Source organism: Sturnira hondurensis, unplaced genomic scaffold (genome assembly GCF_014824575.4).
Source record: "Sturnira hondurensis isolate 20B ecotype Veracruz unplaced genomic scaffold, ASM1482457v3 Scaffold0025484, whole genome shotgun sequence".
Taxonomy (NCBI): domain Eukaryota; kingdom Metazoa; phylum Chordata; class Mammalia; order Chiroptera; family Phyllostomidae; genus Sturnira; species Sturnira hondurensis.
In genome coordinates this window covers 761,894-774,551 of record NW_028098115.1, presented here as the reverse complement: position 1 = coordinate 774,551, position 12,658 = coordinate 761,894, and the positions used below count along the sequence as shown (strand labels likewise).

Genomic DNA, 12,658 nt, shown 5'->3' with positions numbered 1-12,658 from the left:
TAAGCATTAATTATGAAATGTAAGACTTATCAACTGAAAAGCACTTTGTAGCTTGTACAAATATTAGCATAATGAAAAATGACCCCAGGATAAAATCTTGTGCTTCAGTGCCAGAAGGAGAACAGATGGCAAGTGTGTTTAAGAAGGCTTAACCTATAAGAAACCAGATTTAGGTCATTACTAGAATGAAAATTAAAAGGTGAACAAAGAGACAAAGTTAAAAATGGAGAAAAAACACTAGTAGTGTTAACATAAGAACCATCCAAACCTGTAAGAATTTTCACGAGTTTCTTTGAGCCAAACTGACAACATTTTCTGGGAAGCATAATCTTAACAGATTTTGAAAATGGCAGTTTTACCATTTATTTTGCACATTAGAATCAGAGAAGAGTATGTAAGGGGGTTGCATGAAATTCATTGGTGATACACCAGAGAGGCAGGAGAAAGCAAAGCAGGGAAATTTATAGGATTGGATAAAAAGTTAATGGACATGTACCCTTCTCACAATGGTGGATACAGGATAGGTAACAACGAATATTTATAGCACATAGCCTTCGCCAGGTAGCTCAGTTGGTTAGAGTGTGGTCCCAATATGCCAGGGTTGCTGGTTAGATCTCTGGTCAGTCATACACAAAAATCAACCAATGAGCCCTGGCTGGTGTGGTTCAGTATACTGAGTACTAGCCTGTAAACTGAAAGATTGCCAATTCAATTCCCAGTCAGGGCAAATGGTCAACGTTTCTCTCCCTCTCTTTTTCCTTCCCTTCCCCTCTCTCTAAAAAATAAAATAAAATATTTTTTTACAAAAGAATCAACCACTGAATGAATAAATAAGTGGAACAACCAATTGATGGTTCTCCCTTCCTCTCTCTCTCAAATCAATAAATAAAAAATATTTTTGATAATTTGCCACACAGGAAATGGGATGAGGGAGAACGAGATAACAGTGAGGGGTTCTGTGGTCTCCAGTTCTGGTTGGAGATTGTGCCCTGAGGGGTCTGGAAAAGGGGATTATTTTGATATTCTAAAGGTATGCTGTCTTAGGTGAGAAAGACAATAGACAAGCTAGGTTAAGGTAAAGATTGGACACTGTCAAAATAGATAGAGACCCAGGACTAACTATCTGACAGGACCTGCTTTTATCAGGAAGTTTCAATTTCAGACCATCCTCTGTTGCTACTTTCAGTCTCTGAGTTTGTAAGGCCTCTGAGCTTGTCAGATTTAGTATGTGGCCCCTTTTTCATTCACAGTAGGAAGGGGTAAAAAGAAATTGAGAAAATAAAGAAATAAGAAGTCTTTTCAAGTGACTTATTTTTATAATATCTCTTTGAAGGGACGGGGGCCTATATTGTGTCTCAAGGCACTGAGGGAGGAACAAAAGTTCATCTACCCTCAAGGTTCTTCTGGCTGGTCTGATAATCAAATAGATAGGAGAAAGATTAGCAAGAGCCAGTAACTAAATTTAATACATGCGTGTGTATACTATGTAAGACTGAATGTAATGTAATATGGATGTTACATTATAGTTGCTTGACTTCTGATTAAGGAAGACATTTTTTTAAGGAAGACATTTTTTTTAAAGATTTTATTTATTTATTTTTAGAGAGGGGGAAGGAAGGGAGAGAAACATCGATGTGTAGTTGCCTCTCACATGCCTCCAACCAGAAACCCGGCCCACAACCCAGGCATGAGCACTGACTAGGAATTGAACCAGCGACCATCTGGTCTGCAGGTTGCACTCAATCCACTGAGCCACATCAGCCAGGGCTTTATTTATTTTTTAGAGAGAGCGGAAGGGAGGAAAGAAGACGGAAAGAAACATCAATGTGCAAGAAAAACATCTATCAGTTGCCTCCCACATGCCCCCAAGTGGGTACCTGGCCCACAACCCAGGCATTTGCCCTGACCAGGAATCAAACTGGCAATCTTTTAGTTCACAGGCTGACACTTAGCACTGAGCCAGACCAGCCAGATTGGAAGGCATTTTTTACAATAGTTTGTTTCATATACGTTTTGCTGTTGGTGAAACTCTCTGACCCAGTCAAATACATAAGTAAAAAATACATTTGATTTTTCCATTAGTTTTTAACTAAGCAATTGAAGACAATTTGTTCTTATGTATCCTGAATATACCTATTTGCTTGTGCCAGAAAACATTGTATATGTATGTGATTGTGAAATAAGAAAAGATTTTAACCATGGGAAGAAAAATAAGTAGGATTTTCCGCTTGGGAAAACCTTATATTATTAATAACTGTGTAATGGTTACATGATGCACTTTAAAATTAGACCTCCTAGTGTCAGACTATTTAGTCCTGCTAGATGCAGTGACCTAATGCAAATTAGTTTACTGTGCTTTCGTTTCCTCATCTTTAAAATGGAGATAATAAGACTTAAATATTAAGTCATGACACCATAAAAGTCCTAGAAGAGAATACAGGCAGTAAAACTTCAGATATCCCATGCAACAATATTTTCACTTGTACATCCCCTAAAGCAAGGGATATAGAATAAAGAATAAGTAAATGGGACTTCATCAAATTAAAAAGCTCTCCACATCTAAAGAAAACATTAGAATAATGAAAAGGGAACCAACTATATGGGAAAATATATTTGCCAATGATACCTTGGACAAGGGTTTGATCTTCAAAATATATAAAGAACTCACATGACTCCACACCAGGAAGACAAAAAGCCCAATTTAAAAATGGGCAAAGGACCTGAACAGACATTTCTCCAAGGAGACAGACAGAGGGCCCATAAACATGTGAAAAAATGCTCATCATCACTAGCCTTTAGAGAGATGCAAATTAAAACCACAGCGAGATATCACCATGCACCTGCCAAAATGGCCATCATTAATAAATCAACAAATGAAACCTGCTGGCAATGTTGCAGAGAAGAGGGAACCCTAGGAACTGTTGGTGGGAATGCAGACTAGTGCAGCCGCTGTGGAAAACAGTATGAAATTTCCTCAGAAAACTAAAAATGGAACTGCTTTTGGACCCAGCAATTCCACTGCTGGGATTATACCCTAAAAATCTTGAAACAACAATTTGAAAGAACCTAATCACCCCAATGTTCATTATTTACAATAGGCAAGTGCTGGAAACAGCCCAAGTGCCCATCAGTAAATGAGTGGATCATACAACTATGGTACATTTACACAGTGGAAGACTACACAGCAGAAAGAAAGAAGGAGCTCCTATGTTTTGCGGCAGCATATATGGAACTTGAGAGCATTATGCTAAGTGAGATAAGCTAGGCGGTGAAAGACAAATAAATACCTTATGATCTCATCTATAAGTATAACCTAATCAGCAAAGCAAACAAGCAAGCAAAATAGAACCGGAGAATCAGAAATAAAGAACAAACTGACAGTGACCAGAGGGGAAGGGGGAAAGAAGGGGATGGGTCAAGTCAAAGAATATGTATAAAGGACCCATGGAGAAGGACAATGGAGAGAGGAGGTGTGAGGAGGGGAAGAGAAGGATTGAATGTGGGAGGGGGACTGGACAGGGCATGGGAGAGCAATGTGGGGAAAATGGAGACAACTGTAATTGAACAACAATAATTTTTTAAAAAATAAAATGGGGATGATAAAATTACCAAATAAACTAATTTATGTCAAACACTTAGAAAAGTGCTTAACACATGGTATTTCCTCAATGAAAGTTATGTTATCTTTATTATTATTAATATGAGGTTGGTCAATACTACTTACAATCAAATACTGCTCAACCTCAAAACCACTAAATGGATGTCCTGATTCAGATTTTTTTTTAAAGATTTTGTTTATTTATCTTTAGAGGAGAAGGGAAGGAGAGAGGGAGAGAAATATCAATGTATGGTTGCCTCTCGTGAGCCCCCTGATGGGAACTGGCCTGCAACCCAGGCATGTGCCCTGACTGGGAATCGAACCGAGATCGTGTGGTTCTCAGGCCCATGCTCAATCCACTGAGCTATGCCAGCCAGGGCTTCTGATTCAGATTTTTTAAACATTCTAATTTTTTAAAGCTTTGTAAATAAAGACTTCTTTGCTTGTTTAATTTTTAGTTCTTTTTAAAAAAGATTTTACACATTTATTTTTAGAGAGAAGGGAAGGGAAGGAGAGAAACATTTATTCATGAGAAAAACATTGATCGGTTGCCCCCCAACCAGGGACCTGGTCTGAAAGCCAGGTATATGCCCAAACTGGGAATCGAACCTATGACCTTTCGGTATGGGGTGGGATGTCCAAGCCACTGTGCCACAGCTGTCAGGGCAAGCTTTTTGTTTTTAAGCTCAGAGTTTTGGTCATTAAGAGATGAATGCTAATATTGTTCACAGTTCTTCTGTCTCATTGAAGAATATCAATGTTCAGAGAAATTCTGATAACATGTAGTTAATTTTTAGCATTCATAAGGTGCAGTTATAGAGGCCCTATATAAATCACTGTCTTCCAAAATATCAATTGATAGAAATATTTAGTACTCCCAGATAGGAGTTTGCATTTCCATTTAAAAGTCAATGAGATTGAAAAGCAAAATTCAGATATAAACAATCGCAGACTTCCGCCAAGATGGAGGAGTAGGTGGAAACACTGCTCCTTTTCCCACAACCAAGTTTGAATACAACAAAGGCTTAGTAAACAAAGACACAGCCAAAGAACAGAAAACTGAACTATACGGAAGTCCGACAACAACAAACCGTTCAACCGGGACAGGTAAGAGGGGCAGAGCCAGCAGCGGAGCAGGGTCTGGCAGGAAGGATTCCCCCCCCACCCCCCCACCCCGGACCCAGGCGACCCAGGTTCGAAGGCAGCCAGGGTAGCATTGCAGACCTGATGAGTGTGCGGGACAGGCTGAGCGCGGGCACACATTCGCGCACGCACACATTCCCGCGCTCAGATAAACCAGCAGAGGTGTGAGCGGTGAGACGGACCCCCACAGGTCCTATCGGCAACCACGCAGGCCCCAGCGGTGAACCCAGTGAGGGTATGGGGCAGGCTGACCTCGGTTGCACATTCGAGTGCGCGCAGATAAGGCAGCAAAGGAGTGAGCAGTGAGACGGACCATGTGGCCCCTGTGGCGGGAGGAGGCAGAGGGAACCGCCATTGATTACCTTTGACCCTGACCCCACATACAGTGTCACAACCCAGCAACTGAGTTGCCCCACCCTGGTGAACACCTAGAGCTCCGCTCCTCGTACCTGACAGGCACGAACAGTCCAAAATATGGCTCAAGAAGAACTCAAAGCCCCAGAGCCAATAACTCTAAGTGACCGAGAAAAAGTGAACCTCTCAGATGCACAGTTCAAAATACTGGCGATCAGGATGCTCACAGAACTGGTTGATTTTAGTCACAAATTAGAGGAACATATGAAGGCTAAACTAATTGAAATGAAGGGAATTGCACAGGAAACCAATGGTGATGGAAAGAAAACTGGGGCTCAAATCAATGGAGTGGAACAGAAGGAAGAACGAAACATCCAACCAGAAAAGAATAAAGAAACGAGAATTCAAAAAAATGAGGAGAGGCTTAGGAACCTCCAGGACATCTTTAAAAGTTCCAACATCCGAATTATAGGGGTACCAGAAGGGGAAAAGAAACAGCCACAAGTGGAAAACTTATTTGAACAAATAATAAAGGAGAACTTCCCCAATCTGGCAAAGGAAATAGACTTCCAGGAAATCCAGGAAGCTCAGAGAGTCCCAAAGCAGTTGGACCCAAGAAGGAACACATCAAGGCACATCATAATTATNAGCACAGCTTTCATTTAGAATGGAAAGACAGATAAAGTGCTTCTCAGATAAGATCAAATTCAAGGAGTTCATCATCACCAAGCCCTTATTATATGAAATGTTAAAGGGACTTATCTAAGGAAAAGAAGATGAAAAATAGGAACAGTGAAAGGACAGCAAACTCACAGTTATCAACAACCACACCTAAAACAAAAGCAACCAAGAGGACAGCTAGATCAGGAGTGGAACCATAGAAGTGAAGAACACATGGAGGGTGAGCAACAGGGGAGTGGGAGGAGGAGAAGGGGGGAGAAGGCACAGAAAATAGCATAGAGAGTAGGTAGAAAATAGATAGGGGGGAGGGCGAGAATAGTGAGGGAAATATAGAATCTAAAGAACTTGAGACACGTGGTCATAAACTAAAGGGGGGTGATGGTGGGGGAGGGGGTGTGCAGGGTGGAGGAGAATGAAAGGGGGGAATAGAACAACTGTAATGGTATAATCAATAAAATATATTTTAAAAAATAAACATAAACAATAAAAAAAGCAAAATTCAAGGGGGTGTGCAGGGTGGAGGGTAATGAAGGCGGGGGAAAGGGACAACTGTGATAGCATAATTAATAAAATATATTTTTTTAAAAAGCAAAATTGACCCGAGTAATATCTAATTGGCTTTGTTAAACAATTCACAAATGAGGCAGTGCCTCCCGCCCATCAACTGGAAGGGCTTAAGGAGGGGTTGTGCAAAATGGACGTTTTTATAGGAGAATGGCTGGGGCAGGGAAGCTATTAAACCAAAAGAAAAGAATGGATAACCTGTGAGCTGGGACATCTTTTCTTTGGGAAGAGAAATCCGGAAGGGTTTTTATCATGCAGATGGCCTCTTCCTTTTATGGGGATGGAGAGGAACCCTGTGACAGATTACTTTACTGATACCTCAACAGGATATTCCATACTGGATAAGTAAGATTATGTTTCTTGGAGAGGCTGAAATTGCATTTAGATCAAATATTAATTCTAGGGTTGGTATCAGGCTTTTAAGCACAAGTGACATCATTTTGGGTCTTTGTGGTTTTCTATTTTATTTGATTTTATTATATATATTTTATTTTTAAAGATCCAATTGGTTTTATTGAATGTTTTCATTAATTGGGAAACATCCCATCAAGTGATTAGAAAAGTGTTCTTAGGTGTTGTACAAAATGTATGTGTTGGTGGTGAAATGTCTGTGGTTTTCTCTTTAATAAGACAATAGTGAAACCCTGGCTGGTTTAGCTCAGTGGATTGAGTGTGGGCCTATGAACCAAAGGATCACTGGTTTGATTCCCAGTCAGGGAACATGCCTGGGATGCAGGCTGGATCCCTGGTTTGGGGCACGTGAGAAGCAAACACACATTGATGTTCTCTCCCTGTCTTTCTCCTTCCCTTACCCTCTCTGAAAACAAATAAATAAAATCTTAAAAAATAAAAGACAATAGTGAAAAACTAAAAACAACCACAGAGGATGGGTATTTATTTTTCAACTTTTAAATTTCTCTAGCTTTTAAAATTTATTTATTACACTATTGTTATTATTTTTTAACTTCATCCGAGGATATTTTTTTCATTGCCTTTAGAGAAAAAGAGAGAAAGGAGGAGAGGAAGTGAGAGAAAGAAACACTGCTGTGAGAGAGAGGCATTGACTGGTTGCCCTCATATAAGTGCGCTCTGATTGACTGGAGATCAAACCCACGACCTATGTTTGAGCTCTGACTGGGACTCAAACCCATGACCTTTCAGTCTATGAGACAATACTTCAACCAATTGAGCCACAATGGCCAGGGCATATGAAATACTTTTAAGATAAACTGCAATGTAGCAACTGAGCTGAGCATTGAGCATGTTAAGAATATCTTCACTTTGATTACTTTTTCAAAGTTGACAATTTGAAAAATAAATAAAAGCACAAGGAAAAAAAAATCACATGCATCACAGTTTGATTCCCAGTCAGGGCCCATTCCTGGGTTGCAGGCCAGTTCCCGGCAGGGGCCATTTCCCAGCAGGGGATGCACGAGAAGCAACCATACATTGATGTTTCTCTTCCTCCCCTTCCCTTCCCCTTTAAAAAAAAAAATCACATGCAGTTTCCCCACCAGGAGAGAACCATTATTAACATTTTAGTATACTTTTTCTTACATGCTTTTCACTTCTGCTATTTAATTTAGCCTAAAGCAATACTCACAGGCACGTGGCAAAAACAAAACAAACAAACAAAAAACCCAAACCCAATAACAGGGTAGAAAGGCATACAACTGAAAAAAGTTGTTAGCCAAGTTCACTGCCACCAATCCAATACCAACAGGATGCCCACATTTGGGGTGCTGTGAAGGGGAATTTTATTCACGTGAAGCAGCTCAAGTGTTACAGCTTTTGCATTACAGCCAGAGCAGAGGAAACAGAGTTTAAAGAGCACCCACAAAGACCTTGGGGAGGCTGACTTATATAGAATGAAGGTCCTGCCTGTGGTCCCTGATTGATACATTTCTATGCAAATGAAGCCTCCAAATTCAAACAATTTGACTGGTCCAAATAGGACTATTTGTGATTGCCCATTCTGATTGGCCATTATTGGGCTGCTCAGATTAGTTTTTATTGATGCAAATAAGAGTATAGCTGTGAAGTTCTAATTGGATTGAGAAGATCTTAGTCTCATTGGTCCAAAAACAATACCAGGAGCTTCTTTGTAAGGTTCAGCTCAGAGGGTTAGGAATAGAGTGCAGGAGGCTTGGCAGCTGTCTGTGACTTTTCCCTGAAATGCAATGTGGAGTCCATGAGAGGGCCCCTGTAAACAACAGCTGCTAGACTCTGGTTATAAATTTGGGCCCAGTTAACCATAAGGAGTTCTTTTTTCTTTAAAATTTTTATTGATTTTAAAAATTTTATTGATTTTAGAGAGAGTGGTAATGGGGGGAGAAAGAAACATTAATTTGTTTCACTTATTTGTGCATTCATTGATTCATTCTTAATGTGCCCTGACCAGTTATTGAACCCACAACCTTGCCATATGGGGATGATGCTCTAACTAACTGAGCTACCCAGCCAAGACCACGGAATCCTTTTGACAGATAAATTCCTTCTCAGGGCTCAATTAAGTAAATGTTTCACCCCCCCAAATGTATGTTGAAATAAATTTGTAGGCTCAAGTTGGAGCTACTCCTGTCAGGGTGTCCCCTCAGCAAACCTGAGTTTCCTCTGCTTGGCCAGAAATCCAGTTCTGTAATCACCAAGGGCTACACAACTCTGGACTCTTAATTGTTCCTTGATTTTTCTAACTAAGGTCAGATAATCAACTCCAGACATCATACCCTGTTTCTGCTTTGCCCTTTCTTTTTTAAAAATTTATATTTTTTATTTTAATTGTTCAAGTACAGTTTTCTGCCTTTTACCCCATCCCAATCCACCCCCCAGCTCTCCCCACCTCCCTCCCATTTCCATTCCTCCCCCTCTTGTTATTGTCCCTGTGTCCTTTACAGTTGTTCCTGCAAACCCTTCCCCCTTTCCCCTCTGAAATTTCCTCCCCTCACCCCTCTGGTCACTGTCAGCCTGTTCTCAATGCCAGTGTCTTTGGTTATATTTTGCTTGTTCCTTTGTTTTGTTGATTAGATTCCTGTTAAAGGTGAGATCTAATGGTATTTGTCTTTCGCCGCATGGCTTATTTCACTCAGCATAATGCTTTCCGGTTCCATCCATGCTGTTGCAAAGGGTAGAAGCTCCTTTTTTTCTTTCTGCTGCATAGAATTCCATTGTGTAAATGTATCATAGTTTTTTGATCCATTCATTTAGTGATGAGCACCTAGGTAGATTCTAGCACTTGGCTATTGTAAATTGTGCTGCTATGAACATTGGGGTGCATAGGTTCTTTTGGATTGGTGTTTGCTTTGCCCTTTTTAAAGCTCTACAAAAGTTGCTCTTGCCTGAAATCCTTAAAGAAGAGAGCCCCACTGCTTCCAAGGCACTATACTCCACCAATCAATCTATGCATTGTTTTCCCTTGAATAAAGGTAATCACACTCATTACTAAGTTGTTTTTGTTTTGTCATTAGACAAGTATCTGATAGCTTCCTTGTGAATCTGTCTAGAATTTGTAACATTCAAAACTAATGCATCAAACTGTACTCACATATACATATCTCTTAAAGTATATACAGGTATATTTGCATTATCAAGTGTTCTGCACCTTGCTTTCCCTAACACAGAGAAATCTCCCTCATTCTTAGTAGAGCTGGTCCTAATTCCACTGCCTGTACATCTGCTATAATATAACCGGAGGGACTAGCAGGGGACGATCTGAGTGAATTGATCCGAGACAAGCCATTTCAGGATAAAGGAAATCAAGCCCTTAGATTGAGGTGGGGGAAGGGGGAGACAAGAGTAGGCCGATTTGGTTGCCATGTATCAGGATGACGGGGCCAGAGGATGGGTATTTCAGGCTAGCATTTTAGACTTGCTTTACTTTTTGTACTGGAGAGGAATAGGGAAGTTAGTAGGTTTGGGTGAGATATGGGTTGTCTTAAGACGGGCTTGACAGGCTAAGTGAAGTTGTCCATGAGGGAGTCTAGAACTGAGAAAAGATGAAGGCAGAAAAACTGCAAGGCTGATTAGTTTTCTACACATGGCTGTGTCTTCACCGTTCCCTCCTCGCGCTAAGAAAACTCTTTATCTACACCTAAGGAATGGAAGATTCACTGGGTGATTCTCTTAACTCCTAGGCCCCAGGCTAAGGCAGATCCTTCACGAACCTGCTACCCACAAAAAAACCCCTCCCTCCGTCCCTCCCAGCACCCGCGCAGCGGGAATTCCAAGATTTGGGAGGCCCTTCTACAAAGCGCTCTAAGGAGCGAAGATAGGACACGGCAGCCGCCAATCAGACCTCCCGGATACCCGGATGTGAAGAGGTACACGATACAAAGGCGAATTTCCACCCAGCTCTTCCTCAAGTACAGTGGCCAATAAGCATTTCTTAGGAGATGAATGACAGGAAAAATAACCAGTTATAAACTGGTTCTTCTCACGCATGTGGAAATTCTTTTGCTTAGTCTAACCCACTACTGGTTGTGATTGGACAGAATTATGAAGAGCGGTATAATTGTCTAATTAGAAGCGGGAGCTAGAAATAGCGAAGCCAATAGGAAAATTCCCAGTAGTGGGGCGGGGATTAGGCCTTCTCCTCGGCGGCAGAGGAGATTCGGGGGCCATTTTGTGAAGAGACGAAGGCCGAGCGGTTGTGGCCGCGTTTCTGACCTCCATCAGCAGTCGTCTATTCCACGTAGTACCCGGGAGTAGGAGATTCAGAATCGAATCTCTTCTCCCTTCTCCCTCCGGGTAAGTGGAGGAGACGGAAGCAGGGGAGACGGCCTGAATTTCTTGGGGGGGGGCGCGCTAGGTGGTGTTCAGGGAAGACGAGGGAACCTTCCCCTCGGTAATCAGGCCTCCATTTATTCTGTTTTGCAGTAGGAGATTAGGTCTTAAGCGGGAGACAGTTTTGAAGGCCTCAGCCCTTGTGTAGAGTTAACCCAGTGTCCTCTAGGCCACCACCAGTAGGGGAAATGCCTTTTTTTCGTTCTCTATATTAACGGCTACTTTTCTTTCGTGTTCGGCGGCCATGAGGACTCCAGAGAGATCACGAAAGGGAAGATCGAGGTGCTGGTTAATGCAGTTAAAATTCACGTAGGGCCGATGCCAATTTAAAAATTGGGCGGGGTTTGGGGAAAGAATTACCAAGTAGACGTTGCACCGCAAGCCTCTAAATTCTGGAGCGTACCGCAGGGCATAAGAATAATACTACAACAATAGATGTAGGTATTTTACTGATGGATTTTTATTTTACTTCTGAGAAAATGATGGGCCTCGAAGTTATTTTCAATTCTATTTTTCAAAATATTATAATCTAATTTCTATATTAACAGTAATAATTAAAGCTGACTTTTTATCTGCAGGTTACAAATCTCTTGAAACATAAGTTAGTGGAACTTTGCTTGAGGTAGGTATTACTATCTTTCTAAGACAGAAACTAAGGCATAAGATTGTTGGTTGCCAGGGTCGTATTAAATCAGTAGCAGAACTAGTAAGGACTGTGACCACTAGGTTAGTAGTTTTACCCAACTGTTGGAATGCTAGGCACTGAAAGTACTGTATTTGAATCCTTCCAAGAACCTAATTACAGCAACCACTGGCAGTGAGTGGAAATTCCCAAACTGCACTTGGGAAAAATATTTATGAGAGTTGTATATATTAGTATAAGGTTCTAAGATGATAAGCTTAAAGTTTATTTTCAAGATATTTTCGCATTAATTTTCAAAACTACCTAAATTGGCAAGATTCATAACTGTACTTCTAATTAAGCAAGTATCATAGTGCCTATTTGCTAAGTCCTGAAACTCACTAAAATTTTTTGCTAAGTTTATAAAAATTAGAGGTTACCAAGTAGTATCACATTCCCTTATCCAAGAAATCGCTTTAAAAAAATCATTGGATAAGATTAAGTTGATTCTAAGTTTCGTGTCTTAATTTCATAAATAATGTTATTAAGCACAGTGTAAACCAATACTGCAAAGTAAATTCACCCCTTATAAAACAACTCGATAAGAAATAAAAGTACCCTTTCTCTAGATACCCATGCTTTTGTTGATTCTTTACCTTGTAGATAATGTAATAGGGATCAAAAGCATTTCTTTGAGCCTCAACATGTATATTATTACATAGGCATAAAACTAAAATTTATTACTGAAGAATTGTTAGAAATCAGATAAGGGCAGTGATTGCTTAATTTAGGTAATTGTTTACCTAATAAAAATGTTCACAAATACAGAGTAATGCCAGGAATTAATATTTAAGAGCAGTTATTGATGAGTTGAAATTAATTGAAGGGTACTTGACTTGCCTTGCTTGAGGTGTTAT

The 12,658-nt window shown here is 40.5% G+C and overlaps 1 protein-coding gene across 12 annotated transcripts in view; it reads left to right on the top strand.

Annotated features, from left to right (window-relative positions):
* Positions 1-10,936: 10,936 nt before the first annotated feature.
* The window catches only part of HNRNPC (heterogeneous nuclear ribonucleoprotein C), a 67,423-nt gene continuing 65,701 nt past the window's right edge, over positions 10,937-12,658 (top strand). For 8 of the 12 annotated variants that reach the window (XM_037039767.1, XM_037039765.1, XM_037039766.1 and 5 more), the window contains exons 1-2: positions 10,938-11,083; positions 11,698-11,741. The gene's annotated coding sequence lies outside the window, so the exon portion shown is untranslated. Of the gene's footprint in view, positions 11,084-11,697; positions 11,742-12,658 lie in introns of all 12 variants that reach the window. The other 4 variants (XM_037039775.1, XM_037039771.1, XM_037039770.1 and 1 more) reach the window with 2 other exon arrangements.